The 27,870-nt window shown below is 48.6% G+C and overlaps 1 long non-coding RNA gene across 1 annotated transcript; it reads right to left on the bottom strand.

Annotated features, from left to right (window-relative positions):
- Nucleotides 1-4,335: 4,335 nt before the first annotated feature.
- On the bottom strand, nucleotides 4,336-27,347 carry LOC138762920 (uncharacterized). The gene is made up of 2 exons (XR_011357238.1): nucleotides 27,228-27,347; nucleotides 4,336-5,759 (listed from the first exon to the last, which is right to left on the bottom strand). It is a non-coding gene; the product is annotated as an uncharacterized lncRNA (long non-coding RNA).
- Between the last annotated feature and the right edge of the window lie 523 nt (nucleotides 27,348-27,870).

A 27,870-nucleotide genomic window follows, 5' to 3' on the forward strand; every position in this document is an offset into this window, starting at 1 on the left:
CAGTGGCCAGATGCTGTGTTGATACAGAGAAATGTGATTTAAGTCTGTCAGCGATCCAAACCATGTACCAATGCTGAGAACAGGTATAGCCCTCTGTACAACTCCTTTCGATTTAGGAACCTGAAGGTCTAATCACCATCTTTTAGAGATTACAAACCATAAGTCGGAAAGCTAAACAGACTCCTTAGAGGTATTGATCTAAATTTAAATGTACATTTAAATACAGCACGGTAACAGGCCATTTCAGCCTGTTACATGCTGCCCAATTTACATCCAATTAACCTACACCCCGGAGCACCCAGGGAAAGCCCACACAGACATGGGGAGAACGTACAAAACTCCTTACAGACAGCACGGGATTCAAACCTCAGTCCCGACTGCTGGCACTGTAAAGGTGTCGTCCTATCTGCTTCCGTGCTGGCCATCCTAGAATGAGTCACGTGGGTGTATTTGGGAGGTGCAGCACATGGGATCTGTTACCAGGCTATATCTTAAAGTTGCAGATAAGTTAAAAACAGCGGGACATGCAGCATCTGTGTGTTTTCAGCATTCTCTGCTCAGGCTGGGTGTATGAACTCACTTTTCTGATAAGGCTTTCCCTGTACACGCTTCACCACTGGTTTACCTCGTCGGAGAGTTGGAGAGTCAGACAGCATAGAATCCAGATGCCATGATGACCTCTTTGTCCATCTCCACACCCTCTTTGACTTCATTAATGGCCAAACCCTTCCATTGCTTCCCACTTTAAGTGTCTGCCTAAATGCCCATACACATCATTCTGTTAGAGCCTTGCCTCAAACTCTTTATCTAATCCTGTCAATATTTCAAAAAGAACAGCTGACCTTCACATCTACAGAGTGGATGGCCTAAGTTAGATCACCCCCAGGGTTTGAAATCTTAGGAAGGAAATTCTTTCTTGACTGTAGGGAGAAAGTATCATATGTGATGCTCAGATGTGGGTTATCTTAACAGGACAGATTACAGGAACCAGGTTTGCATTCCCTGGAGTGAAACACAAAAGTCTGCAGATGGTGTGATTGCAGTAAAAACACGGAACTGCTGGAGGAAGTCAGCCAGCCACGCATCGACCCTAGGAGGTAAAGATATATACCTCAAGGTATAAGTAAACAAAGGCAGGCTTCTGTATTAAAGGCTGGAGGAGGTGTACGGGCCAACAGACATTAAATGAATATGATCAGAAATCAGGAGAGAGGGAAGGGGAAAGGTGAGAATTGATTAGGGAGTGGGTGTAGTTTTTGGCTGTTTAAGGAGATGGAGGGAAGGGCAAGAGAGAGAGAGAGAGAGAGAGAGAGAGAGAGAGACAGACAGAAGTAAAGTGACATAGGGAAAGATGTGGGGGAGGGGGGAACCAAATGGAAACTGGAGGTCGATGTTAATGTCATCATTTGGAGGGTGCTCAGACAGAAGATGTTGTTCTTCCAATTTGCTGGTGATCTCAGTCGGCCAGTGCATGAGACCATGGACAGACATGTCAGCAAGGGGATGGGGTGGGGTACTGAAGTGGGAGGCCACCCTGGGAGATCCTTGTTTCTGTGGCAGTCAGAGCCAAGGTGCTCAATAAAGTGATTTACTAGTGTATTCCTGTTGTGGTCTCTTCACCATTCGCAGCCCCAAACAGTCCTTCTAAGTAAAGTAATATTTCATTTGTTAATCTGCAGGGACATCTATTGCACCTGGTGCTCCTTTCGTGGGGTCTCTTGGCACCTACCCCTAGGACCGCAGCAGACGCACCACCTGTACCCAAACCTTCTCCCTCCCCATCATTATGGGCCCCAAACCTTCCTTACAAGTGAAGCCATCTTGCAAATCTGTATTCTACTGTATCCGGTTCTCCCGTTGTGGTCTCACTTGGCACCTACCACAGTGACCGCAGGAGATGCCCTTGCTTGTGCTCACATCTTCTCCCTCACAACCATTCAGGGCCCCAATCAGTCCTTCCAAGTGAAGAAACACTACTTGTGAACTGCAGGGGCCATCTACTGCATCCGATGCTCCTGTTGTGGTCTCCTTGATGTTGGAGAGACTGGACGCAAACTGGGAGATTGTTTCGTTGAGCACCCTGGCTCTGTCTGCCGCAATAGCGGGGATCTCCCAGTGGCCACCCATTTCAGTTCCCCACCTCATCCCCTTGCTGACATGTCTGTCCATAGTCGCAAGCACTGGCAGACTGAGCCCCCGCAAATTAGAAGAACACCTCCTCATCTTCAGCCTGGGCACCCTCCAACCGGATGGCATTAACATCAACATCTCTAGTTTCCTTTAGTTCACGCTTCCCATCTTTCACTATACCTTCTTTCCTCTAGCTCTCTCTCTCTTTTCCCTTTCCCTCCTTTCACAGAGCCAAAAACCACACCCCCTTCCCCCATCAATTCTCACCTTTCCTCTCTCTTGATATCTTACGATATCTATTTAACACTTTTCTCTTCCCAGTCTTCCCTTTTTCCCAACCTTTTAATACAGTCTTTTTTTGACTCACACCTTGTGGAAGGGCTCAGGTCCGAAACATTCGTGATACAGCTTTACCTCCTATGGACGCTGCAAGTCTGGTAGATCCGGGGATGATTTTATCAGTTTTTAGGATGTTACAGCAAGAAATTGGAGGGTTATGGGCTGTGAGAGAGGGAAGGATCAGACTGATGTGGAGTAGGTTGATAAAAGTTTGCGCAACATCATGGGTCCAAGGGCCGAGATATTTTGTTCCATGTTCCAATGATAAGATAGATGAAGAGTAAAAACACAGCAATGCTGGAGGAACTCTGCAGGTCTCACAGCATCCATAGGAGGTAAAGATATATGTCTGACTGTGACCTCGAGAACAGCCGTAGATCAGAGAGTCCTCTATCATGCTTCCATTGGGGATGAACTGTGACATCCTTCTCCACACACTCTTTGTGAATCTGCATTCAGCAGAGGTGAACGACTGTCTCCACTGCACCGCAGTCATTTCAAAGACAATGCGCCTGCAACTTATTTTCCTCACTATGTCGGCTGAGTGTCCACCATCATCTACATCAGATCTGAAATGTCTGGCCCACAGCCATCCAGTTGGTGTCCACTCCCTCTTCTATCCCAGTGGTCACAATAGCCCTTTTTACATGGGACCCTCATGCCAGAAAGGTGGATCCATTTGGCTCCGTGTCCCCTCTGCCAAGGGACCTAGTGTCAGAGGTGGAGCGAAGTCACACCACCTCCTGTGTAAATGGACGAGCATGGAAAGCAGTTTGGGGGGGGGAGGAGGCCGATGACATCGCAATGACATCATCAGCCTGAGGCCGAAGTGTGTGAATGTTAAAATTAACCGGCTGTGATCCCATTCTTACCAGCAAGGTACATCCTGTGTGTCTGCAAACTGGGGTGATAGTGAGGTACGTGAGCTCCTGGCACTCAAGGTCCAGGAGGAAATAAATCACCAGTTTATTGGCACTGTTAAAGATGGCCCAACAATTGAGAGGCTGGCCACTCAGTTTCGGGTTCGTGGCTTTCAACGCAGTAAAGTCCAGGTCATAAGGAAGTTAAAGGGCCTCCGCAAGAAATTCCAGCAGATGATGAATCATAATGGCAGAGGGCATCTGGACTGGCCATGTTTCAACCAGTGCTATTCCATTGTGAGGACCAAGTCGCTCTGCCAACCCCAGTGGCTATTCAGGGTGTGATGGAAGATCTGGGTTTCCCTGAGATCATCCCTGCAGCATCTCCCACCCCCAGAAGCAGTGCTAATGCTGGAGACAGACGCCACTGATGGGAACGAGCAAACTGGCCAGGTAACTTTTTTTTTTAACTTCACAATTACTATTGTCCTCATGCGCCTGCATAAGGACCCATCCCCCTAATGTTCCCCCTTTATTGTCTGTTCTCGAGAAACCCAGCCAAAGGCAAAAAAAAAGCAGAAACGAAGGCACTGCTTGTTTCGATGGGCGAGGAGGACGTGCAGAGGGATCACTTTCACATTGAGACGGAGCATGGGATACAGTAGGCGGAAGATGACTCACGGACAGCAGCGTTCCCAGCTCGTGGCTGGGTTCACCTCTATGCTCCAGGGCATCTAAGTGCAAATTAATAATCAGGCCTCACTTCTACAAGGCCTGATGTCATGGATGCCTGACTCTTCTCATCACAGATGACGCCCCCCGTCCCCCACTCAACATTACGTAACCAGCCCAACCAGTACCACTCCCCTGCATCCCAGAGGCACCATCACTCTACTCTGCCACGTCACGGTAACAGCCTCATCCAGACGGATAAGTCATATGAATAGTTAATCCACCTTCCTCCTTGGACATTGCGATAAGTGATAGGAAAAGTAGTCAATAGTCATTTCCTCAAGTATTTGCACTTTTTATTATTATTGTTATTGCAGTTTTTATTGCCCCTTGACACAAAATAAAAACAAAAAACTTCTGGCAAGTGCCTAAAACATTAAATAAATGATGCTATTTCTTTGCTTCGTAAATTTGCGACCCAACTGCGCTGGGTGGGTCACGTCTCCAGAATGGAGGACCATCGTCTTCCCAAGATCGTGTTATATGGCGAGCTCTCCACTGGCCACCGAGAGAGAGGTGCACCAAAGAAGAGGTACAAGGACTGCTTAAAGAAATCTCTTGGAGCCTGCCACATTGATCACCGCCAGTGGGCTGATATCGCCTCCAACTGTGCATCTTGGCGCCTCACAGTTCGGCGGGCAGCAACCTCCTTTGAAGAAGACCGCAGAGCCCATCTCACTGACAAAAGACAAAGGAGGAAAAACCCAACACCCAACCCCAACCAACCAATTTTCCCTTGCAACCGCTGCAACCGTGCCTGCCTGTCCCGCATTGGACTTGTCAGTCACCAACATGCCTGCAGCAGACATGGATATACCCCTCCATAAATCTTCGTCCGCGAAGGCAAGCCAAAGAAGCTTCCGATTACTGAGTGGGCCTAATCCATTTACGGAATCAGTTTATAGGTTTGACTTTACAATCAGTTTACTGGATAGACATAAATCACAGGATACACAGAATTGCTTCACGGATAGGCTGGTGACCACGAGCTGGCACAACACAGTAAATAGGTCGCTCAGACTCCGGGCGACTGGACAGGACAGCATTCCATTCTGGCAAGAACAGTTCCTCGTTGAGTTCACACCTGTTGTGCAGCACACAGCAGGCAAAAGTGGGACAAAGATCGAGCCACTTGGCCAGGCACCTCCAGCCCAAAAGCGTTTTCCATCATCATCCTTGCCGAGCTCAAGTGGAAGTTAAAACTTCGTTGACGTTGATCGAGAGCATGGTGGTGGGTGAAACCCTTCATCAGTCACTTCCTGAGAGGGGGGTTAAGCTGGGTCTCCGACTGGATGCACGGGGATCTCCACTCTGTTCACAGTTCTGTGGGGAGACCTGTGTGGATTTCACAAACGGACAGTTCACTAATGTTTTCCAGTGCTCCCTTACAATCTCAGGAAAGAACCAAACCCCTGAACCTGTTGTGAATCCCTTCCATTTGAAGTAGTTAGGCGACCATTCCTTCAGTGTAACATTGAGCATGTCATTGTAATCACATCCTATAGGAGTACATGCCACCATGAAAGCACGAGTTATGGCTTGATCAATGCAGAAACAATGGTCAGTGTGGTATATACACTTGCCTCACATGGGAGGTGATATTCCCCCTGATCTTCAGCCTTTCTGTAGATGGGTGAGTTGGTTAACACTCGAACATCACACGTGGAGCCAGGCCACCCCACATACACATCTGTGGAGCTGAAAAAACAAAAAGCTGAGTGTATGAATGGACATATGGGACACATTATTCAATAAAAACAGATAAGTGTGACTCAGGCCACGACCCATATCAGTAGTTGTGGTCTACAACAGTCTGAAGAACAATCAAGTACCACTCTTCCCGATTGCAGTAGAGAGAGTGCAGTAGGTGCGTCGTCATGGGCCCAATGATGGGAATATGTGTGTAATCAATGGCACCAATGTGGTGAAAGATATTTGCATAGATGTATGGACTGGTCAGTCCGAACCTCCCTGACCTTCCCTAACCTCCCCGGATTTCCCAGTAAAGGCTGGCCTGCCCGGACTTTCCCCCTCTTGCTCCAGTACCTGGAACCTGGCCAAGTTCTGTGTCAGTGATGCTCAGGTTTTTGGTAATTAAAGCCGTTTAATCACTCCATCACGTGGATGTGATTATTGTGTGCTTCACAATTTAATTACCAAAACAAAAGCCATGGAAACTCAGTATACAGGACAATGCAGCAGCGATCGGGAGATGCCTGGTCATCCAGCCCACAGACGGTAGAGTCGAGCCAACCACGCGGTGCAGTAGCGGACTCACCCCTGGAGTCTGCACCAACTCTGCAGCGGGTAATGGGAGAAGTTTGCTGGCCGACCACGCTCACGATTGAACCCAGGGAGCCCAACGCAGACATTGCCTTTGAGAGGTGGCTGCACGGGATGCAGATGTTCATGCGCCGCCACAACCTAAGGGATGCTGAAGATAAGTACAGTCTCCTGTTTGCATCCGTGGGCGATCGGGTGTTTCGAATAATTAGAGACTGCTGAATGTACGACGAGTCGATGGCCCTGCTGCAGAACCAGTACGGGACCCTGATGAATCCAATGTTCGCAAGGTACAAATTAATGACCCAGCGTCCAGCCCCTGGGGAGCCTTTCTCACAGTTCATGCAGGCAATGAGAGAGCTGGTTAGAGCCTGCTGGTGTAGCGTGGTGAGTGCCTCTGAGTATGCCAATGAGCTGATGCAGGATGGACTGCTGACAATCGACCCAGGTCCGTCAAAGACTTCTGGAGAAAGGTAACTGCACGTTTCAAGAAGTACTCGATTTGGGGGAGGCCACAGAGACTATGGTACAAAGCTGTGAGGCTTACACTGCCGGCGGACCAGCGTCCTCATGGGGAGCGAGGACGACACCGTGTTGGGATATGGCACCAATGGCAGTCGTGGACGGGGCCAGGAAGTGTGGGTTCTGCGGGTTGGACAGGCACTCCCAGAAGTCTTACCCAGCCAGGAACGCAGGGTGCTCAAATTGCAAAAAGAAAGGACATTATGCAAAGATGTGCTGGGGCAGCCCACTACCAGCAGTGCCGCGTGCGATCCGAGGGAACAGGTTGCCATCTTTAGGGGAGCGGCCACCAAGACAATGATCGCTAATGTCACTTCTGGCTTCAGATCAGCGATCACTAACTTCACCTCAGATCCCAGCCATGTGCGAGTACTGGGGGCAGCCATCTTTTGAGGCTCCGAGTCCGAGATATTACCGACAGGAACGATGACTCTGAATTGGACCTAACTCTGGCCTCCATGACGTTAGATTAGAACAGGCCTCATCAGCTGGCGCAATCAATGATGAACATTGAGGTAAACGGTCACGTCACGAGTTGTTTGTTTGACACGGGAGCTCCGAAAGTTGGGCTATCCTGGGGTAAGACATCGAGTGTCAGCTGGAAAGTGACATGATGCAGTTTGACGGTCCACACCACCCCCCCCCCCCCCCACCCCACCGATCACAGTGCAAATGGAGGAATTTGGCCCAGCCAATGAGAGTAAGCTGGGCAGTACGTGTGGGCCATCTACCCTTTGGGTCCCTCCGCCTCCGCTATTCCAGCACATCAGAGAATTGCCGACCTATAGCTGCCAAAAGCAGGAGTTATAGCCCGGAGGACAGAAGTTTCATTAAAATCGAAGACCAGAGGCAGTTGGCCGAAGGCATCATTGAGCCCAGCCACAGCCCCTGGCGAGCTCAGGTGTTGGTGGTAAAAGATGGAGAGGGAAGAACTGGATGGTAATAGACCACAGCCAGACTGTGAATAGATTTTCGTTACTGGATGCCTACCCCCTACCACGAATCACCGACATGGTAAATGAGATAGCCCAATAGAGGGTCTTCTCCACCATAGACCTTCACTAATCCCTCCCTTGGCCCCTACCTGGACTTCCCAATAAAGGCTGGCATCCCTGGACTTGCCCCTGTACCTGGAACCTGACCAAGTAGTGTATCAGAAATGCTCAGGTTTTTGGTGATTAAAGCCATTTAATCACTCCATCATGTCGATGTGATAATTGTGTGCTCCACAACCAGTGCATATTGGATGCCCCCGTTCTCTGAACCCGTCCATTGTCCCCAGAAGATGTGCCCCACTTGGCAGGTTGACAAAACATTTAGAAAGTGCCCTCCTCAATGCTCCAGTAACCTGGCATACCAACACACACACACACACACACACACACACACACACTCTGGGGATACCAACACCAAGAATACAACTGAAGGTTCGATATTCACTTGGGGTAGCATACCCCCACAAAGCAATGGAGAGTCGAAGTTGAGGTTCCAGAGGTTGTTGCTGGTTTGTTGCCTTGTCCCTCAGGTGAGGCTCAACGACTTCCAGTGCAAAGTCAAGAGTCTTCCTTGACATATGAAAGTGACTCCACCACTCATCGTCATCAAAATTGTTGAAGACATGAGACCAGAACACAGGCCCTTGTGGTCTCTCTCACTTCCACACGCTCCTTTTTAGATAACAGATCGAATGGACTTATAAGAGCCGTACATCTCCGTCTACGGCGTATAAAGTCGACACGCCTTTCTGTCTCAAACTGCTCACTGCTCCTCCTTAAGTTCTTCAGGAACGTTTTCCTGATTGCATGCACACGTTCTTCCTAAGATTGGGACCTATGCTCAAAAAAGGTTAGGATGACCCGCAGAAGATTTGCATGAGTTCTAATACTGCGAGAAAGGTACTTGGCTAGCATTTGTACCTGCTGTTGAACCTTCATTATTGTGTTCAGAGCGATTTCATGTCCTGGCGGGTATGTTCTACATCACAGCAGATGCTGTGCTTCTGTTAGCTGACCGCTACAAAGAAACACATACACACACAGTGTGGCAGGTTAAGTTCACTCAGTTTATTAGGGCTGGAAAGGCTGCTTTTTATACTGTTCAAGTTCCTGCCGTTTTTGCTCATTGAATGAGTCAGCCGTATGAATAACAATAGCGGGCGGGAACATCCATGCATATGAATGCCCTTCTTCCCCAGTCTGTTTCTGCTGAGTTAGCTGGGCAGCTTGACCAACGCCATTTTAGGGCTGTTGGTCTGATGCTGCCCCAGCTTCTACCCCCACTGGTTCATTGTCCTGGCAGTCGCTTTAGCGATCTCTGACCACTTCTACTGCCGTGCGATGTGCCAGCCTGATCTCTGCAATCACAGGCCACCACATGAACACCCCCCCACCCCAGAACCGGCATTACAGTCTATAGTGTCTGTAGGTATAGTTCCCAAAGTCTTTTGTGGTCTGCCTCTGCGTCGAGGTGTTGGTGTCTCCACGGGTTCTGCTGGGTCTGTGTGGACAGGCTTGAGTCTATCTGTAGTGAAGACCTTTGGTTTACCACTGATGTCCAGCTTGAAGGTCACTCCATTGTTCCGGATGACTTGAAAGGGACCTTCGTATGGCTTCTACAGTAGTGAACTGTGGGCTCCTCTGCATACAAACACGTACTCACAGTCCTTGAGTTCTTTGGGGATGTTGGACTTGGCTTGTCCGTGTCTGGAGGGAGGGATCAGAGCCAGGTTACTGACCTTTTCGCACAGCCTGTCCCAGAACTGCAGCTCGACCCTACGAGTGCCATAGGTCTGTATTCTGCTGTTGTTGGTAGCCCTCAATGTGGGTCCAACTTGTTCGCGCCTAGTGTCCAACCCTGTCAGGGGTATCACACAGACCTCTGCTCCTGTATCCACCAGGAAGCGTCTGACGGACAGGCGGTCCCAGATGTACAGGAGGCTCTCTTGGTGGCCAGCTGTCATGGCCATCAGTGATGGCTGGCCTTTTCATTTCCGTGGAACTCGCAGGGGGACTGGCATCGGCGGGCTTCGGTGCCCCTTCTCTGGTGGTAGAAGCACCATCTGTCGCTGGACTCACTCCTGCTTCTCATCTGCTGTTCCTTGCTTGGGAACTGCTCTGGTCTGATTGTGGGACTTCTTTACGAGCCCCACAGTAGCCGAGCCCTTCTGTTTCTGTTTCCACAGAATGTCTGCCCGTGTTGCCACTTTCTGAGGTGGGTGGGGGGGGGGGGGGTCGGAGAAATCCGCTTCCACCAAAAGTTGGATGTCTTCAGGCATCTGTTCCAGAAACGCCTGCTCGAACATGATGCCGGGCTGCTCATCTCCCAGGAGGGCCAGCAACTCGTTGATGAGTGCCGACGGGGATCTGTCTCCAAGCCCATCCAGGTGGAGCAAACGTGCTCCTCGCTCTCACCGTGAGGGTCTGAATGTTTCAGTTAATAGCTCTTTGAAGGCAGTGTAAGTGCCTTCCGATGGTAGCCTGTGGTTAAAGTTGGCCACTCTGTCTGCAGTCTGTAGATCCAGGTTGCTGACCACATGGTAGTACCGGGAACTACACGCTGGATTGAACTGTCCAGAAGATCGGGAGCTTTAGGCCGACTGTGTTGACTGGCATTTCATTCTCCAACACTAGGTTTAGATTCCTTCTAAACCACTGGGGTCACCAATTGTAGCCGACCGCTACAAAGAAACACACACACACTGTGGCATGTGAAGCTCACTCACTTTATTAGGTGTGGAAAGGCTGCTTTTATACTGTTTCAAGTTCCCGCCATTTTTGCTGATTGACTGAGTCATCCAAATGGATAACAATAGTGGGCGGGAACATTCATGAATATGAATGCCCTTCTTCCCCAGCCTATTTCTGCTGAGTTAGCTGGGGAGCTTGACCAATGCCATTTTAGGGTTGTTGGTCTGCTGCTGCCCCAGCCTCTACCCTGCCAGTTTGTTGTCCTGGGTGATCTCTGTCCACATCTGCTGCCGCGCGATGTGCCGGCCCGATCTCCGCAATTGCCAGCTGCCACACTTCACACCTTGCCCCTTTTGCCCTGGGAAGCCAACTCACTACATAAAAGCTACAGGGAAAGATTAAAGAAGTTAAGACTTTATTTCCTGGAGCGAAGAAGAACGAGGGGACATTTGATCGAGGTTTATAAGATTATGAGAGGTATCGACAGAGTGGACGCGAGTAGGCTTTTACCACTTTGATTGGAGCCAATAGAAACGGGGGGGTCATAGCTTTAAGCTGAAAGGGGAGAGGTTTAGAGGGAACATTAGGGGAAAGTTCTTCACTTAGAGAGTGGAGGGAGTGTGGAATAGGCTGCCAACTGATGTGGTGAATGTGGGCTCGATCTTAAGTTTTAAAAATAGATTGGATGGGAGAGGCCTGGAGGGTTATGAGGTGGGATCAGGTCAGGGGCCTAACAAAATAGTGGCTGGCACAACTAGAAGGGCCAAATGGCCTGTTTTCTGCACTGTAGAGTTCTATGCTGTGTGTCTTTTACTCCCTATGGATGTTATATGACCTGCTGATCACCTCCAGTGCTTTTGTGTATTGTATTCAACCCAGCCCAGCATCTGCAGATTTTCTCCTTTAATGGGCGAAGGACTTGTTGTCCACCCCCAGCCCCACTACAATGCCTCTCTTTGGCAATTCTTGTTTGCCTCCCCTTGGGGAAAAAAAAACACCACCCAGCCCACATCTCACTGCTTCTTGTGTTCATCGTGACGCATGCTGGTTCTATTTCAGGTGCCACGCGGTCATAAGGTGACCACCTCCAAACCTCATCAGTTGCCACTAGCTACTCAACCCTATCACTTTGACGTTACAGCAGCCAGCACAGAGCGGTGGGCCATAAGATGCAGCTGTGGTCTACAGAACTCGCAAGGTCATGGGTGAGAAACTGCACTGCAACTGATCAAGATGGGGGGGATTCAACTCAGGCCTCCCCTCCTGCCTCCACCCCAAGGATACATTGCGAGACCATACATAAACCGGAAAAGCCCATATAGATCCTCTTGTCCACTGTCATTCATCGGATAGATGGCTGCAACTTCCCTTTCCTGCCCAATTTCTGTAACCTTGGATCTTTTATCTACAGGGAAATGAGAGAAAAAAAATCAGGATCTCACACCCAATAACTTTGCATTTGAAGGAGATCCAAATCTTTTGAGGCGTTAACCTTCCCACCCCTCCTCCCCCACCAAATTTCAGTGTTTAATAGGCAAGTCCAAACCCTGAAACCATGCCATCAAATTCTGGACACTCTGAGAAATGGGAACATCCACACCGACTTCCCTGGGCATTTCAATGAGACCGCCACCTGTGATAAGTTGCCAATTAGTACTGTCACCCTCAATAACCTCCTTTGATACATCTCACTTTCTTCAAGTCAAACAGGGGAAGCCGTGGACACCTGCACAGGCCCCAGCTAGGCCTGCCTTTTTGTGGGCTATGGGGAGCAGCTCATGCTACAAGCCTATACAGGCAAGGCCCCTCAACTCTTTCTCCGCTACACTGACATCTACTTTGGTGCTGCCTCATGCACCCATAATGAGCTTGTCAACTTTACCCACTTTGCTGCCAATTTCCATTTGATCCATCTCTGGCAACATGATCCCCTTTCTCGATCTCTCTGTCTCTCGACAGACATCTTCTAACAATTAATTCCCACAGCTGCTTCAACTACTCCTCTTCCCAGACCCATTCCTTTCTCTCAGTTCCTCCATCTCTATTGTATCTTCTCCCGATACGAGGTCTTCCATCCCATCAGAGATGTCCTCCTTCAAACAACATGGGCTTCCCTCCACTACCATCAACTTACCCCTTACCTTATATCCTCCATTATTCACACATTTACCCTGGCCCTCACCGCCCCGACACACAACAATAGGATTCCTCTTGTCCTCACCTATTACCCCACCATACTCCTCCGCCATTTTCCCCAACCTGCTACATGATTCCCATCATCAGACACCTCTTTCCTGCTCTTCCCCTCTCTGCCTTCTGCAGGAACTGCTCCCTTGTCCAATCCACCCTTCCCACCGATCACCCCACCCCCCTTGGCACCTACCCCTGTGACCCGCAGGAGATGCTCCACATGCACCCACCATTCGGGGCCCCAACACAGTCCTTCCAAGTGAAGCAACACTTAATTTGTGAATCTACAGGGGTCACCTACTGTATCTGGTGCACCCGCTGTTGTCTCCTCTACATTGGAGAGGCTGGATGCAGATTGGGAGATCGCTTCAGTGAGCACGTTGGCTTTGTCCACCGCAATAGCAGGGAACATGCCAGTGGCTGCCGATTTAAATTCCCCACCCCATTCCCTTGCCGATATGTCTGTCCAGACTAAGGCCACATGCAAATTGGAGGAACACCTCATTCTTATTCCATCTGGAATTGGGCACCCTCCAACCGGCATGAACATTGATTTTTCCCATTTCCATAAGCACCCCCACCATCTTTCCCTATTATGGTTTTTAGTCTGCAATGTCGGGAAAATTGTGGAAAAAATTAACATAATTACTGCCTGTGTGGTCTTTCACACTGGGAGCCTTTTTAGACTGCGAGTATCCAAGTTCAACAGTCCTGGTGGATGGACGTGCAGTAGAGTGGATGAACATCAGTCAATTTTCCCGGTACAATTTATACTGCAGGCTTCCTCCAAAAAGTAGTAGGGGTCCTGGAGGATAAATTGCGGGGAAGGACTTGCCTGTGTAGCGGAAAAACTCCTTGATTGCGCCGTTACATGCCTGCAGTCTAAAACCCATACATGCCTCCTTTTCTCTTGCACTCTCTCTCTCTAGGCCCCAGTTATGCAGCAGTTAGAAAGGGTCTGACCCGGTCAACTCTGCCGGAATCCAACCAGGTCCCCTGATCTACAGTCAGGGAACCCAGCTAAACTTACCTAGGTCGCCCCTGCAGGTAATTTGAAAATGACCCGCTTATTCCGGTGACACCAGCGTGTGCGTGCGTCACCAGGCAGCCAGTGCGTGACGTGTCATAGCGGGGGTGGGATTGGGGATTGAATGGGTCAATCCCCCTGCAATTTAAAAGGTGCTTCCCGGGTCCCAGGAGGGCTACCCAGGTGCTGCAGTTTAAAAGAGGCTTCTCACTCTCTCTCTCTCTCACTCACTCACTCTCACCCTTCCCTTTACCCGCTGTCTCCTTTACCCCAGCTCTGCAATCATAGAGCAAACAATCCCCCACCTCCCCCAATCAATTCTCACCTTTCCTCTCTCCTAGCTTCCTTTCCCTATCCAATTAACACCTTTTGTCTGATGTCTGTTCTCCTGTCCCTGCCCCTGCTGTTAATTCTGACACCTGCCTGCTTTTTGCTCATACCTTTGAAGAGCCCAGGCTCGAAACCTCGTTTATACATCTTTACCTCCTATGGATGCTGCAAGACCTGCTTAGTTCCTTCAGCGCTTCTACTTTCACTACTAGTACTGCCTGGCACCCATTACGGTAAGCGAAAGAGAATCCCTTCCGAGGCACCGAGTGTCCGTGCATTTGCTTGTGCTCCCACAGCCTCTGCAGCTGCACAGACCCTCATTTGATCCACTGGCAGCACCAGCTCCAGGTCCAAACCTCCGAACTGATCAGGAAGCCTTCAGCACCCGAGGCGTTCCGGGAGCCCTCTTGTCCTCAGCGCCCTCTTGAACTTCAGTTCCGACACCTGGATCCCATGAGCCAGTCTTCAACAGCCCGCAGCCCATCAGCCGCTGAGCCCATTGCCGTGGTCACTATCCTGTAGGATCATCACCTATGCTTCTCTGACTCAGTGGTTGGGGGAGGGGGGAGTGGGGTGGGCGTGAGGAGGGGTGTTCTCTCCGTTTTTGGTCCACTGCCCCACCAGGGTCTGCAACCCCTCATGGTATTCTGCCAAGCACAGGCACCACCATCTTGGGCACAATCTCAGTGGTTGCAAGCTTTTAAAAAAATCCTGGGTGCGATTCAACCTACACCTTTCTAGGTAGTTCTGGGTACAAATTCTAGGCCTCTGTGATGTAAGGGATTGCTTAAGGTGAAATGTGGGCGGAAAGAAAAAGTTTGAAACCCATTGTTTTAATTGGCCTATGCAACTGGATCATTGACTTTCTCATCGAAATACCACATTTAGTACGAATTGGAAACACATCTGTTCAGTGATTATCAACACAGGCACACCCCAAGGATGTGTGCTTAGCTCACTGTTCTACTCATTATACACCCATGCTGGGTGGGTCACGTCTCCAGAATGGAGGACCATCGCCTTCCCAAGATCGTGTTATATGGCGAGCTCTCCGCTGGCCACCGTGACAGAGGTGCACCAAAGAAAAGGTACAAGGACTGCCTAAAGAAATCTCTTGGTGCCTGCCACATTGACCACCGCCAGTGGGCTGATATTGCCTCAAACCGTGCATCTTGGTGCCTCACAGTTTGGCGGGCAGCAACCTCCTTTGAAGAAGACCACAGAGCCCACCTCACTGACAAAAGGCAAAGGAGGAAAAACCCAACACCCAACCCCAACCAACCAATTTTCCCCTGCAACTGCTGCAACCGTGTCTGCCTGTCCCGCATCGGACTTGTCAGCCACAAACGAGCCTGCAGCTGACGTGGACATTTACCCCCTCCATAAATCTTCGTCTGCGAAGCCAAGCCAAAGAGAAGAGTACACCCATGACTGTGTTGCCAGATGCAATTCCAATGCCATCTACAGGTTTGCTGATGTCACTACAGTTGTCGACAGAATCACAAATGGCAATGAGGAAACGTACAGGAGGGAGATAGATCAGGTTGTTGAATGGTGTAACGACAACAACCTTGCACTCAACATTGGCAAAACCAAGGAGATGATTGTGGACTTCAGGACGAAGTCAGGGGAACACAACCCAGTCCTCATCAAGGCGTCAGTAGTGGAGAGGGTCAAGAACTTCAACATCTCCGAGGATCTGTCCTGGAGCCTCCACGTTGATGCAGTCACAAAGGAGGCTTGCCAGCGGCTGTACTTTGTGAGGTGTCTGAGAAGATTTGGTATGTCACCGAAGACTCTTGTAAACGTCTACATGTGTACCGTGGAGAGCATTCTGTCTGTTTGCACCACTGTCTAGTATGGAGGTGTCAAGTGTCAAGACAAAAATAAACTCCAGAGGGTTGTTAACTCAGCCTGCAACATCTCAGGCCCAATGCTCCACCCCATCGAGGACATCTACACGAGACGGTGCCTTAAAACATCAGCCTCTATCCTCGAAGACCCCCATCACCCAGGCCATGTCCTCCTCACTCTGCTACCATCGGGGAAAGAGGTACAGGAGCCTGAAGACGAAGGCTCAGCGGCACAAGGACAGCTTCTTCCCCGCTGCCGTCAGATTCCCGAATAATCAATGAACCAAAGCCACCGCCTTGCTTTTTGCACACTATTACTATTTTATTTTTTGTAGTCATGTTATAAGATGGTTATAATATGTATGTTTGCTCTATGATTCTGCCACAAAACCCCGAATTTCATGACTTGCTCGTGACAATAAATCCTGATTCTTAAATCCTGATTCTGTTTCAGCAAGATAAGACACCAGGACTGGAAAGGAAGTGAATCTCGTTGAGAGCCCCCTGCTGTGCAGCATGCAAACAAGTAGGGTGAATTGATACAATTTCTCAGGCCGTATTTGTAACGGTATCAGCCCAGTAGGTGGCAGAATCAACCAGGGTACCTCTACGCGAGACATCTGACTGATGGTTTCACAGTTTCCATCTGCTGAAGAACTAAAGCTGTGGTTCTCAACCTTTTTCTCTCCATTCACATCCCACTTTAAGTGATCCCTATGCCATCGGTGCTCTGTGATTAGTAAGGGATTGCTTAAGGTGGGATGTGAGTGGGAAGGGAAGGATGAGAATCACTGTCCAGACCCAATTGTTACTGAAATACTTTGCTTGAGAAAAATTGTCATTGGCCCATTTCCTTTGGAGTTATTAAACCGTGCACAATTAAAACAATGGTTTTCAAACTTTTTCTTTCCACCCACATTTCACCTTAAGTAATCCCTTACTAATCACAGAGCACTGATGGCATAGGGATTATTTGAAGAGGTAAGTGAGTGGAAAGAAAAAGGTTGAGAACCACTGAACTAAAGGGCCAATGGAGACTGTCAATGCAGCAGGTCAGATAATTGTCTTATTGAGCCCAGACAAAAGCATCAAGCATCATCACTGTCTGAGCTAATACTCAGGGTAGGGGTTGGGGGGGGGGGGGTGGCACATCTAAATGATGAAAGTAGCCAGCAGAGCAACTGATGAGCTCTGATTCCATTGTGCTAATTGGAACACGCACAGTGGTCTACTCAGTTGAAATGCCACAGTTACACATCTTTATGGATGCATCGTTGGTGGGTGAACTGTTGCCTCCTGAAGTGTGAGATCCAGGCTCAAAAGGTTCAGATTTGTTATCAGAGCACACACATGACATCACATACAACCCTAAGATTCTTCTTCCTGGGGGTGAGGCAGAATTACCACGAATAGTGCAAAAATCTGTACTCAAGACAATAGATGTAAACAAATATAGAAATGCATGGAGTACTGTAGGAAAGGCAGATGAGCTTAGATCTCAACCTTTTTCTTTCCACTCATGTACCACTTTAAGTATTCCCTATGCCATAGGTGCTCTGTGATAAGTAAGGGATTGCTCAAGGTGGAATGTGGGTGGAAAATAAAAGTTTGAAAACCAATGTTTTAATCAAACCTACTCGTTATGTGCACGGTTTCATAACTCGAAAGGAAATGGGCCAATGACAATTATTCTCAAGCAAAATATCTCAGTAACAATTGGGTCCAGAACAGTGGTTCTCAACCTTCCCTTCCCAATCACTTACCACCTTAAGCAACCCCTTACTAATCGCAGAGCACCGACGGCATAAAGATTACTTAAAGTGGGTTGTGAGTGGAAAGAAAAAGGTTGAGAACTACTGGCTGTGGATTGGAATGTGCAATTATGACATTTTGGCCATTAGTGAATCTTGGCTGTAGGAGGGGCAGGACTGGCACCTCAATGTTCCGGGCTTCTGTGTTTCAGACGTGATAGAGTGGGTGGGGTGGGGGGCGGGGGGAAGAGATTAAATTTGAAGATTCATGGTGACCTTTTATGTCTTATTTTCATTGATGTAAATGTTCTTAATGTGATTAGATGTACTCACTCTTCCAGATGTGACACGGTATGAATCAAAAGCTACAAAGTATATGTAACCCTCAGCATAAGCTGCTTAGATGTTTTTGTTTAAATAGAGTAGATTGAGCTTTTCTTTACCCAGTGCAGTAGAGGGGGAACCGAGTTTATACAGTTTAAAGTTTTATCTTGATATACATACATATGTGATATTGTATTTTCAGTTTCATTCCCTTTTCTTCATTGTACAGTATTTATTATAAAGACCAATAAGAAAGGAAGAATTGGGGTGAGAGAGAGAGAGAGAGAGAGAGAGAGAGAGAGAGAATGAAGGGGGGGGAGTGGCATTGCTCATCAGGGAAAATATTACAGTTGTTTTCAACTTATGAGGTTTGAATATAGCCCGCCGAATAGTCAGTGAGAAGTGGAGGAGTAAATATGTAGAGAGATAGCAGACAGCTCCAGGAAACAAAGTTGTGAGAGTGGGAGATTTTAACTTTCCACATATTGACTGGCACTCTCATGTTGTAAAAGGGCTGGATGGCTTAAAGTTAGTCAACTGTGTTCAGGAGGTTTTCTAAATTAATATATAGAGGTACCAACTAGAGAGAGTGCAATACTGGATCTCCTCTTAGGGGAAGAGACGGGTCAGGTGACAGAAGTATATGTAGGGGAACATTTTGGTTCCAAAGATCATAATGCCATTAGCTTCAATTATGAAAAAGGATAGATCTGAGCCTCGGGTTGAGAGTCAAAATTAGAGAAAGGCTAAACTGAAGAAATGAGAAATGATCTAGAATGTGTGCATTGGGATAAGTTGCTTTTTGGCAAGGATATGTAAGGAAGTGGAAGACCTTCAAAGGTGAAATTTTGAGAGTACAGAGTTTGTATGTTCCTGTCAGGATTCTTTGGCTTGGCTTCATGGACGAAGATTTATAGAGGGGTAAATGTCCACGTCAGCTGCAGGCTCGTTTGTGGCTGACAAATCCGATGCGGGACAGGCAGACATGGTTGCAGCGGTTGCAGGGGAAAATTGGTTGGGTGTTGGGTTTTTCCTCCTTTGTCTTTTGTCAGTGAGGTGGGCTCTGCGGTCTTCTTCAAAGGAGGTTGCTGCCCGCCAAACTGTGAGGCGCCAAGATGCACGGTTTGAGGCGATATCAGCCCACTGGCGGTGGTCAATGTGGCAGGCACCAAGAGAATTCTTTAGGCAGTCCTTGTACCTCTTCTTTGGTGCACCTCTGACACGATGGCCAGTGGAGAGCTCGCCATATAACACGATCTTGGGAAGGCGATGGTCCTCCATTCTGGAGACGTGACCTACCCAGTGCAGTTGGATCTTCAACAGCGTGGATTCGATGCTGTCAGCCTCAGCCATCTCGAGTACTTCGATGTTAGGGATGAAGTCGCTCCAATGAATGTTGAGGATGGATCGGAGACAACGCTGGTGGAAGCGTTCTAGGAGCCGTAGGTGATGCCGGTAGAGGACCCATGATTCGGAGCCGAACAGGAGTGTGGGTATGACAACGGCTCTGTATACGCTTATCTTTGTGTGGTTTTTCAGTTGGTTGTTTTTCCAGACTCTTTTGTGTAGTCTTCCAAAGGCGCTATTTGCCTTGGCGAGTCTGTTGTCTATCCCATTGTCGATCCTTGCATCCGATGAAATGGTGCAGCCGAGATAGGTAAACTGGTTGACCGTTTTGAGTTTTGTGTGCCCGATGGAGATGTGGGGGGGCTGGTAGTCATGGTGGGGAGCTGGCTGATGGAGGACTTCAGTTTTCTTCAGGTTGACTTCCAGGCCAAACATTTTGGCAGTTTCCGCAAAACAGGACGTCAAGTGCTGAAGAGCTGGCTCTGAATGGGCAATTAAAGGCAAGGTTAACAGGTATAAGGAACCTTGGTTTTCAAGGGGTATTGGGGATCTGGTTTGGGTGAATAGGGAGGTGTTTTGCAGGTATAGGTAACATGGAGTCCTTATAAAAAATGCAAGATAAAATTCAAGAAAGAAACCAGGAAGGGTAAAAGAAGACACAAGGCTGCTTTGGCAGGCAAAGGTGAAGGAAAAGTCTAAGGTTTGTACAGATAAATAAGAAGTGGTGAATTGAATACGGGCTCAGTTTTAACATTTAAGAAGAATTTGGACAGGTACATGGATGGGAGGGGTAAGAAGGGCTACGGATTGGGTGCAGGTCAGTGAGATTAGACAGATTAATAGTTTGGCACAGACTAGAAGGACGAAAGAAGCCTGTTTCTTTGCTTAAAGCTCTATGGTAAACAAATTGAAATACAGAGTGGAAAACAAAAGCAAAGATAAAAGTCAAACGGGCATCTGATTGAGTTTGTTGCTGAGGAGTCTGATGGTGACTGGGTAGCAGCTCTTCCTGAACCTGGTGGTGCACATCTTATGGTCCTGTACCTCTTTCCTGATGTTCGCAGCGAGAACAGAGCATGTGCTGGGTGGTGTGAATCCTTCATGATTGCTGCTGCTCTCCAACGGCAGCATTCCCTGAAGATGTTCTCAATAGTGGGGATGGGTTTTGCCTGCGATGTCCATTACCTTTTGCAGGGCTTTCCTCCTGGGGTTATTGGTGTCCCCATACCAGACCGTTGTGCAGCCAGTCAGCATGCTTTCCACCACACATCTGTAGAAATTTGCCAGGGTTCTGATATCATATCATACCAAACCTCCACAAACTCCTGAGGAAGTAAATCAAGTCAAGTTTGTGGTCATCTGATTGCACATGTACAACCCGACAAAACAGCAATCTCTGGTCCTCAGAGCAAAACTTGGAGACACACAGCCAGACATGACACACATACAGACAAACAATACATATGCAGGACAAGTATTTATACATGCAGATAAATAAATAAAAATTGTTTCATGAATGTGAGAGTCTCTGATGGTTAGTAATTTGGTTGATCACATTCTCACTGCCTGTGGGAAGAAGCTGTTCCTCAGCCTGGTGGTGCTGGCTCTGATACTCCTGTATTCTTTCCTGGCCAGAGCAGCTGAAAGATGCTGTGTGCAAGGTGGAAGGGGTCCTCAATGATTTAGCGCAACCTTTTCAGACAATGATCCTGGTAGATCACGTCGATGAGGGGAGAGGGAGACTCCAGTGTTCCTCTCTGCCACTTTTATGGTCCTGTGGATTGACCTCCGATCCATTTCTCTGCAGCAACCATACCACACTGTGAAGCAGCCGGTCAGGATGCTCTTGATAGCGGGTCCTGTAGACAGTTGACATAAAGCCTTGTCCGCTTCAGCCTTCTCAGGAGGTACAATCGTGATTGTGCCTTCCTACAAGTGACAAGTAGAGGGGCTGACATGCTTTCTTCATGATGCCAATGGTATGTTGGGTCCAGAAAAGATCCTGGTTCATTCACAATCCTGACCTTGGCCTCTGCCTATGTGGAGTTTGCATGCCCTGTCCTAGAATCATACTACCCTTTGTCCCACTGTGTTTGTACCAACTATCAAGTACTGATGTACATTAATTCCATTCTTCAGCTGCCCAGTCCATGGTGTTTCAAGTGTCCATCTTCACACTCTTGAAATACTGCTAGACTTTGTAAAAAATATAATAGAGCACGGTTGAGGCTCTTCTGACCCATGAAACCCATGCTGCCCAATTAACCTACTAGCCCCGTATGTCCATAGAACGTGGGAGGAAACTGATGTATTTAGGGAAAACCCACAGAGGTCATGGGGAGAATGTACAAACACCTCACAGACAGTGATGGATTTGAAAAGGCAGTGAAAAGGAGTGCATAGCGGTTGTTGCAATGCTGTAACAGAGCCAGCAATCAGGAATGGGGTTTGAATCCTATGCTGTCTCTAAGGAGTTTGTATGTTTACCCTGCGTCTTTGTGGGGGTTTCCCCCGGCAAGCTCCGGTTTCCTCCAACCATTCAAAACACACCGAGGGTTGCAGGTTAATTGGGCCAAATGAGCCTTATTACTGTGCTGTATGTCTACATTTAAATTTGAACCTGGGTGGCTTGCACTTTCATCGTATCACGGTACCCATGTCTCCCACACCTACCATCTCCTGCCTTTGCCACCACCTTCCCCCCCTCCCCCTTTTGTTCGGATGCCTGCCAGTATTCCCTCATACTCTGACGAAGGACTCAAGCCTGAAATGTCGGTCACGTATCTTTGCCTTTGCTACATAAAGGACCTCATTTGACCTGCTGAGCTTCTCCGGCATTTTGTATTTTTATTTCAACCATAGAGTTTATCAATTTTTGTGATTTCCTTTGGGCCTGTTACAATGCTGTAGGTCTAAATTTTAATTTTTAAAATGTTAAAATCTCCTCTAAATGTAAATAGGCATTTTGGCTGAGGGCAAGGATTTCACATTATCTACCCAGTCTGTAGCACTCACCATTTTGGATCCCTTGGTCCGAATCTTCTCTCAGCCTCCTTCCCTCCAAACACCCTCCCCAGCGCACACATGTCTGTATTCATTTTACAATGAAAATAACAATTAAAAAAATTAAAAGCATCAAAATACTTGTCCAGTCTCTGCGTTCTACTGGTGAAGGAGTCAATGGAGTGTCCCACCAACCTGGGCTGGCTGTGGTTCTTCCAGAAACTGTGGTCAAGATGTGGATTTTTTACACCACAGGGACAAGGCTGTCCCTGCAAGTGGCTTCATGATTCTTTTATTTAAAAAAAGAGAGAATATTTCAGGTTTGCAGCTGTATTCCTCAGAGGCAGAGAACTTCCTCTTGAAACAACCGCAACCACACTGGTTCTTCGAGCTTAAAATGGCAGGTTAACACTTGAGGAATAAACCTTAAAGAACTCCTGCAGTTCATTAAAGGGTTGGGATATATCACCTTCAGCAGTGAGATCACCTCGATACAACAGACAAGGGTGCAAAATCCACAGCTATGAAAATGTTAGAATGAGGACCTTCAAGCCTTGTTGTGAATCGACTCTCTCTCTCTATTGACATTCAAGCAGGTGGTGCTGTCGCAGGATTCTAGAAATGCTGTCAAGATTAATATGCTGCTTACGTCAACCAAGACTTGCTCAATTAACACGGCAATACATAGATTTTGCTCTCTGTTTTCCAAATCCTGGACTGGCTTGTCTTGATCTCTCTCACAGTTTACCTTGCATGCCCTGAGAATGCCCTAAAATTCTGACTTGCCAGCTTAGAGATGCTTCAATCAGTTGCAACCTTCTCCACACCTTTACATAGAATTCCAATATTGAGACTGCTTCCCATTTATTTTCATTTATATAGAGATCTCACAGAGTCATATTCACTTGCTCTATGTAGAAAATAATGCTTTGAAATTCTATTCTTTCAAGTAGGACTATAATGAATCTTTGCACGTTCATCTCAATTCGGTACTTGTAAAGCATCGAGCAGCTTCCCAATCTCCTTCCCTGTCGACTCTGTGATGACTGAATGATGGTGAAAAGTTGAAAACCTATGGAATTATATTATCCATGATGATATGTGGGATTAACATAGAGAGCCAGGATGAATGGCATTTCTGTGCTGTATCACTATATAATACTGTACCAGATTACAGAGAGCACAGAATCAGTCCATCCAACCGAGCTGATTACATTGGTCAGCAAATTTTGTTCAGCTTTGCTTCCTGAATAAATTTGGGGATTATGATAGACAAAATCAAGCTGAAACAAAGGGTTATTTCAGATTTGCTGTATCACATAGAATGTTGGAGAACCATTACCCTGTAACAGCGGCTACACTGCTAACTGAAAGATCGCACAAACAGACGGGTTGAGTTCAGTGAGCAAAAACTGATTTATTGCAGGCTGCCTGGGCTGGTCTTATACTCCCAGCCTGGACCTGGCTGAGAAACACACTGGGCCCCCCCAAAGTCACTGGGGTGTCACGTGGGTCCCCAAGTGTGGGCTTCTGAGCCTGGTGCCGAGGTCGGGAGGAAACCTCCGACGGCGCCATTTTGGCTGGCTGGCCCGCCGTGTGCGTGACAAGTGGGGCCAGTTCGCCTGACTAATGGCATACCGCCACACAGCCCCCCCAGAACCGGCGCTAATGTCCTTTTCTGCCAGGCGGCCTTGCTTCTTGGGTTGGACCACAACTACTGGTTTGGTGGGGTCGAGGTGGGCTGGCTTTAACCTGTCCACCGTAAACAGTTCCCTCTTACCACTGACGTCCAGTGTGAAAGTGGATCCTGAATGCTGGACGACTTTGTACAGCCCTTCATATGGTCTTTGTAGAGGCGCTGCGGATGGGCTCCACCTGATAAAAAGGTACACTGCGGAGTACAGCTCGCTGGGGACATAAGAGGCCCGTGTGCTATGTCTGGGCGGCGGAGGGGTGTGAAGGAGTCCAATGGGCCCGGAGGCGGGGAAGTAGACCATGCGGTGACTGCTTGGGGTTGTGAGGTGCGTTGATGAACTCACCGGGTAGGGCTAGTGGTGCACCATAGATCAGCTCATCTGATGACACCTGTACGTCTTCTTTGGGTGTTGAGCAGATGCCCAGAAGCACCCAAGGGAGCTCGTCCACCCAGTCAAGGCCAATGAGGTGGGTCATAAGTGCTGACTTAAGGTGGTGGTGCAATTGCTCAACTAGCCCATTGGCCTGTGGGTGATAGGCCGTGGTGTGATGTAACTCGATCCCCAGCCTGTTGGCGAGCTGTGCCCAGAGTGCAGAGGTGAACTGCGCCTCACTGGTGAGGTGGTTCAGGATGCCGAACCGGGCAACCCAACCATTCAAAAGTGCTCGGGAGCAGGAGTCGTGGAGGCATCTGGCATTGGGATTGCTTCGGGTCAATGAGTGGTGTGGGCTACCACTGTGAAAAGGTAACAGTTACCTTGGGAAATGGGTAAGGGTCCAACAATGTCCACATGTATGTGGCTGAACCATTCCCAGAAGTGTTCGAAATCTTGTGTGGACGCTCTGGTGTGCCTGTGTACCTTGGAAAGCTGGCAATGGGTGCAGGTTCTGGCCCAGTCCACAATCTGCTTCTGAAGCCTGTGCCAGATGAAATGTTCTGCCACCATATGTACCGTGGACCTGATGGAAGGGTAGGAAAGGTCATGGATATGGTGGAAGACTTGCCTGCGCCACTGCTGGGTAACCACTGGTCACGGGGGCTAATGGAGACATCGCACAGGACGTTGCCCTCACCGTGAGGAGTTGGGAGGTCCTGGTACCGCAGGCCCATGATGACAGTCATGAAGGCCCGCGTCTCCTCATCGGACTTCTAGTCCTGGGCAAACTGGTCAAAGTCAAAGCCGGGTGTTAGCGCGCAAATGGGGAGTTGTGAGAGTGCGTCTGCGACCATGTTGTCTTTCCCCGCCTTGTGCCGAATGTTGGTGGTGAACTCCGATACAAAGGAGAGGAGACGCTGTTGGCAGGCTGACCAGGGATCTCTTGCCATAGCGAGTGCCTGAGTGAGAGATTTGTGGTCGGTAACAATGGTGAAAGGCCTCCCCTCCGAGAAATAATAGAAATGACACACTGCCAGGTACATGCCCAGCAACTCACGATCGAAAGCGCTATATTTGCGCTCTGGCGGGTGAAGAAGTCGGCTAAAGAATGCCAGTAGTTTCCACTGTCCATTCACCTGCTGCTCCAGGACAGCGCCGACGGCTTTGGCAGAGGCATCGATGGATAGCACCATATGCAGGTTGGTGCGTGGGTGGACGAGCAGCGTAGACTTCGCGAGGGCATCTTTTATGGCTTCGAATGCCCTGCTGGCCTCTGGCGTCCAGGCAAGTGTCTTGTCTTTGGCTGCGATGAGGGCGAAGAGAGGCTGCATGATGCGCGCAGTGCCTGAACTGAAGCGGTTATAGAAATTGACAATACCCGCAAACTTTTGTAGCCCCTTGAGGTTGTCCAGGAGTGGGAACTCCCTGATTGCAGTGACCTTCATAGCAGCAGGTGTGGCTCCTTTGGCCATGATGGTATGGCCCAGGAACTGCATGGACTCTTTCCTGAACTGGCACTTGGCCGGATTGCTTGTTAAGCCGAAGTCGGCCAGTCAGGAGAAGAGACTGCGCAGGAGAGATGTGTTGTGCCCAGTCTCTGCTGGCGAAGGATGTCGTCCAGGTAAATTAATATGAAATTCAAATCCCTGCCCACTGTGTCCATAAAGTGCTGGAAGGTCTGGGGTGGCGTTTTTGAGCCTGAACAGCATGCATAGGAACTCGAACAAGCTGAAGGGTGTGATGATGGCCGTTTTGGGTATGTCCTCGGGGTGCACTGGGATTTGCTGATACCCGCGCACTAGGTCGACCTTGGAGAATATCCTCATACCATGCAGGTTGGCTGTAAAGTCCTGGATGTGAGGGATCGGGTAACGGTCAGGTACTGTTGTGTTGTTAAGCTGTCGATAATCTCCGAAGGGACGCCAGCTGCTGGAGGCTTTTAGGACCAGGTGGAGTGGTGAGGCCCAAGGACTCAAGGGATCCCCAGCTCCTGCAGATGCGAGAACTCTTCCTTCACTATCTGGAGCTTATCCGGCGGGAGCCCGTGTGCCTTGGCATGGACCGGCGGGCCTTGGGTGGGGATGTAATGAAACACTCTGTGATGTGGTGAGGCAGAAAACTGCAGCTTGAGGAGGGACGGGAACTTGTCCAGGATACACTGAAACTCGTCCTTGGGCGTGCTGACTGTGGCCATCTGCGGCTGCTCTGTGCGGGAGGCATTGAGGCAAACGGATTGGAAGGTACGGGCATTTACCAGTTGCCTACCTTGAATGTGACCAGGAGTCCATGGGCAAGGAGGAAGTTGACACCCAGGATGGTGGTCAGAAGGGATGAAATGGTGAACCTCCAAGAGAACTTCCGCTGGCCGATTTGGAAGTGGACGGTCTTGTCTCCATACGTTCAGATCTCTGTCGAATTGGCTGCACAGAGGGGAGGTCTTTGAGGCCGGTTCCTGGACTCGATGGCTGTGGCCGGGATGACGCTGATCTGGGCCCTGGTGTCGACAAGGAAGCGCTGGCCGTTGACTGAATCCTGCAGGTAGAGAAGACTGTGTTCTTGGCCGTGCTTTGGGGCCCGACATCCGACATCATCGGGGTGTCATGTGGGTCCCAAAGCACGGGCTTCTGAACCTGGTGCCGAGGTTGGGAGGAAACCCCATGCATGACAAGCGGGGCCAATTCGCCTGCCTAATGGCGTACCGTCACAACATTAACTTTTATTGAATTTAGCATGTATAATCATGTATAAATATGGACACATCACGCTAGTTCAACTGACCTGGAAATGTTTTGCCGCTGATTCTCACCCTAGAATCCACATCTGATGCCTCTCGTGTCAGTGTCCAACAATAGTCGGCCAGTGTTGATGGATTCCAGTTGCCCTAATACCGCTTTTCCATGGTCGCAATTTCCTGGTGAAACCTTTCCCCATGTTTGTCACCGACTGCACCAAGATCAGCAGGGAAGACATCGAAGGCAAATGCAGACAATGAATTTTCAATTTTGTTACACTTCATGGTTTTGGATCTTTGAAGCACATTGTCAATCAGTTGGATGCAGTTTGGTGCTTTGTGGTTGCCAAGAAAATTCTCAACATCTTTAAATGCTTTCTATGCATGCCCAGGCCAAAGACAATATTTGCATACCATCTGCACAGGCATGCTTGAACTGACTAAAATAGCTTGCTTTGTGGTAAGATACCAGTAGACCTAAAATATGACAGGAAAACACAAAAAAAGACTAAAAAATGGTATGTGATAGGAATTTTTTAAAAGTGATTTTGTGATTAGCAGCCCGAATTCACCTAAAAGCGTTCAGGAAGAAAAATCTTCATTGTTCAGAGTATTCAGCTTTCCTTCCTGACGTACTGAACATCTTGTATACGGAGTTCGACAAGAAGAACAGCCTGATGCCAAAGAAAA

This window comes from Narcine bancroftii, chromosome 5, assembly GCF_036971445.1.
Source record: "Narcine bancroftii isolate sNarBan1 chromosome 5, sNarBan1.hap1, whole genome shotgun sequence".
In the NCBI taxonomy this organism is placed as follows: domain Eukaryota; kingdom Metazoa; phylum Chordata; class Chondrichthyes; order Torpediniformes; family Narcinidae; genus Narcine; species Narcine bancroftii.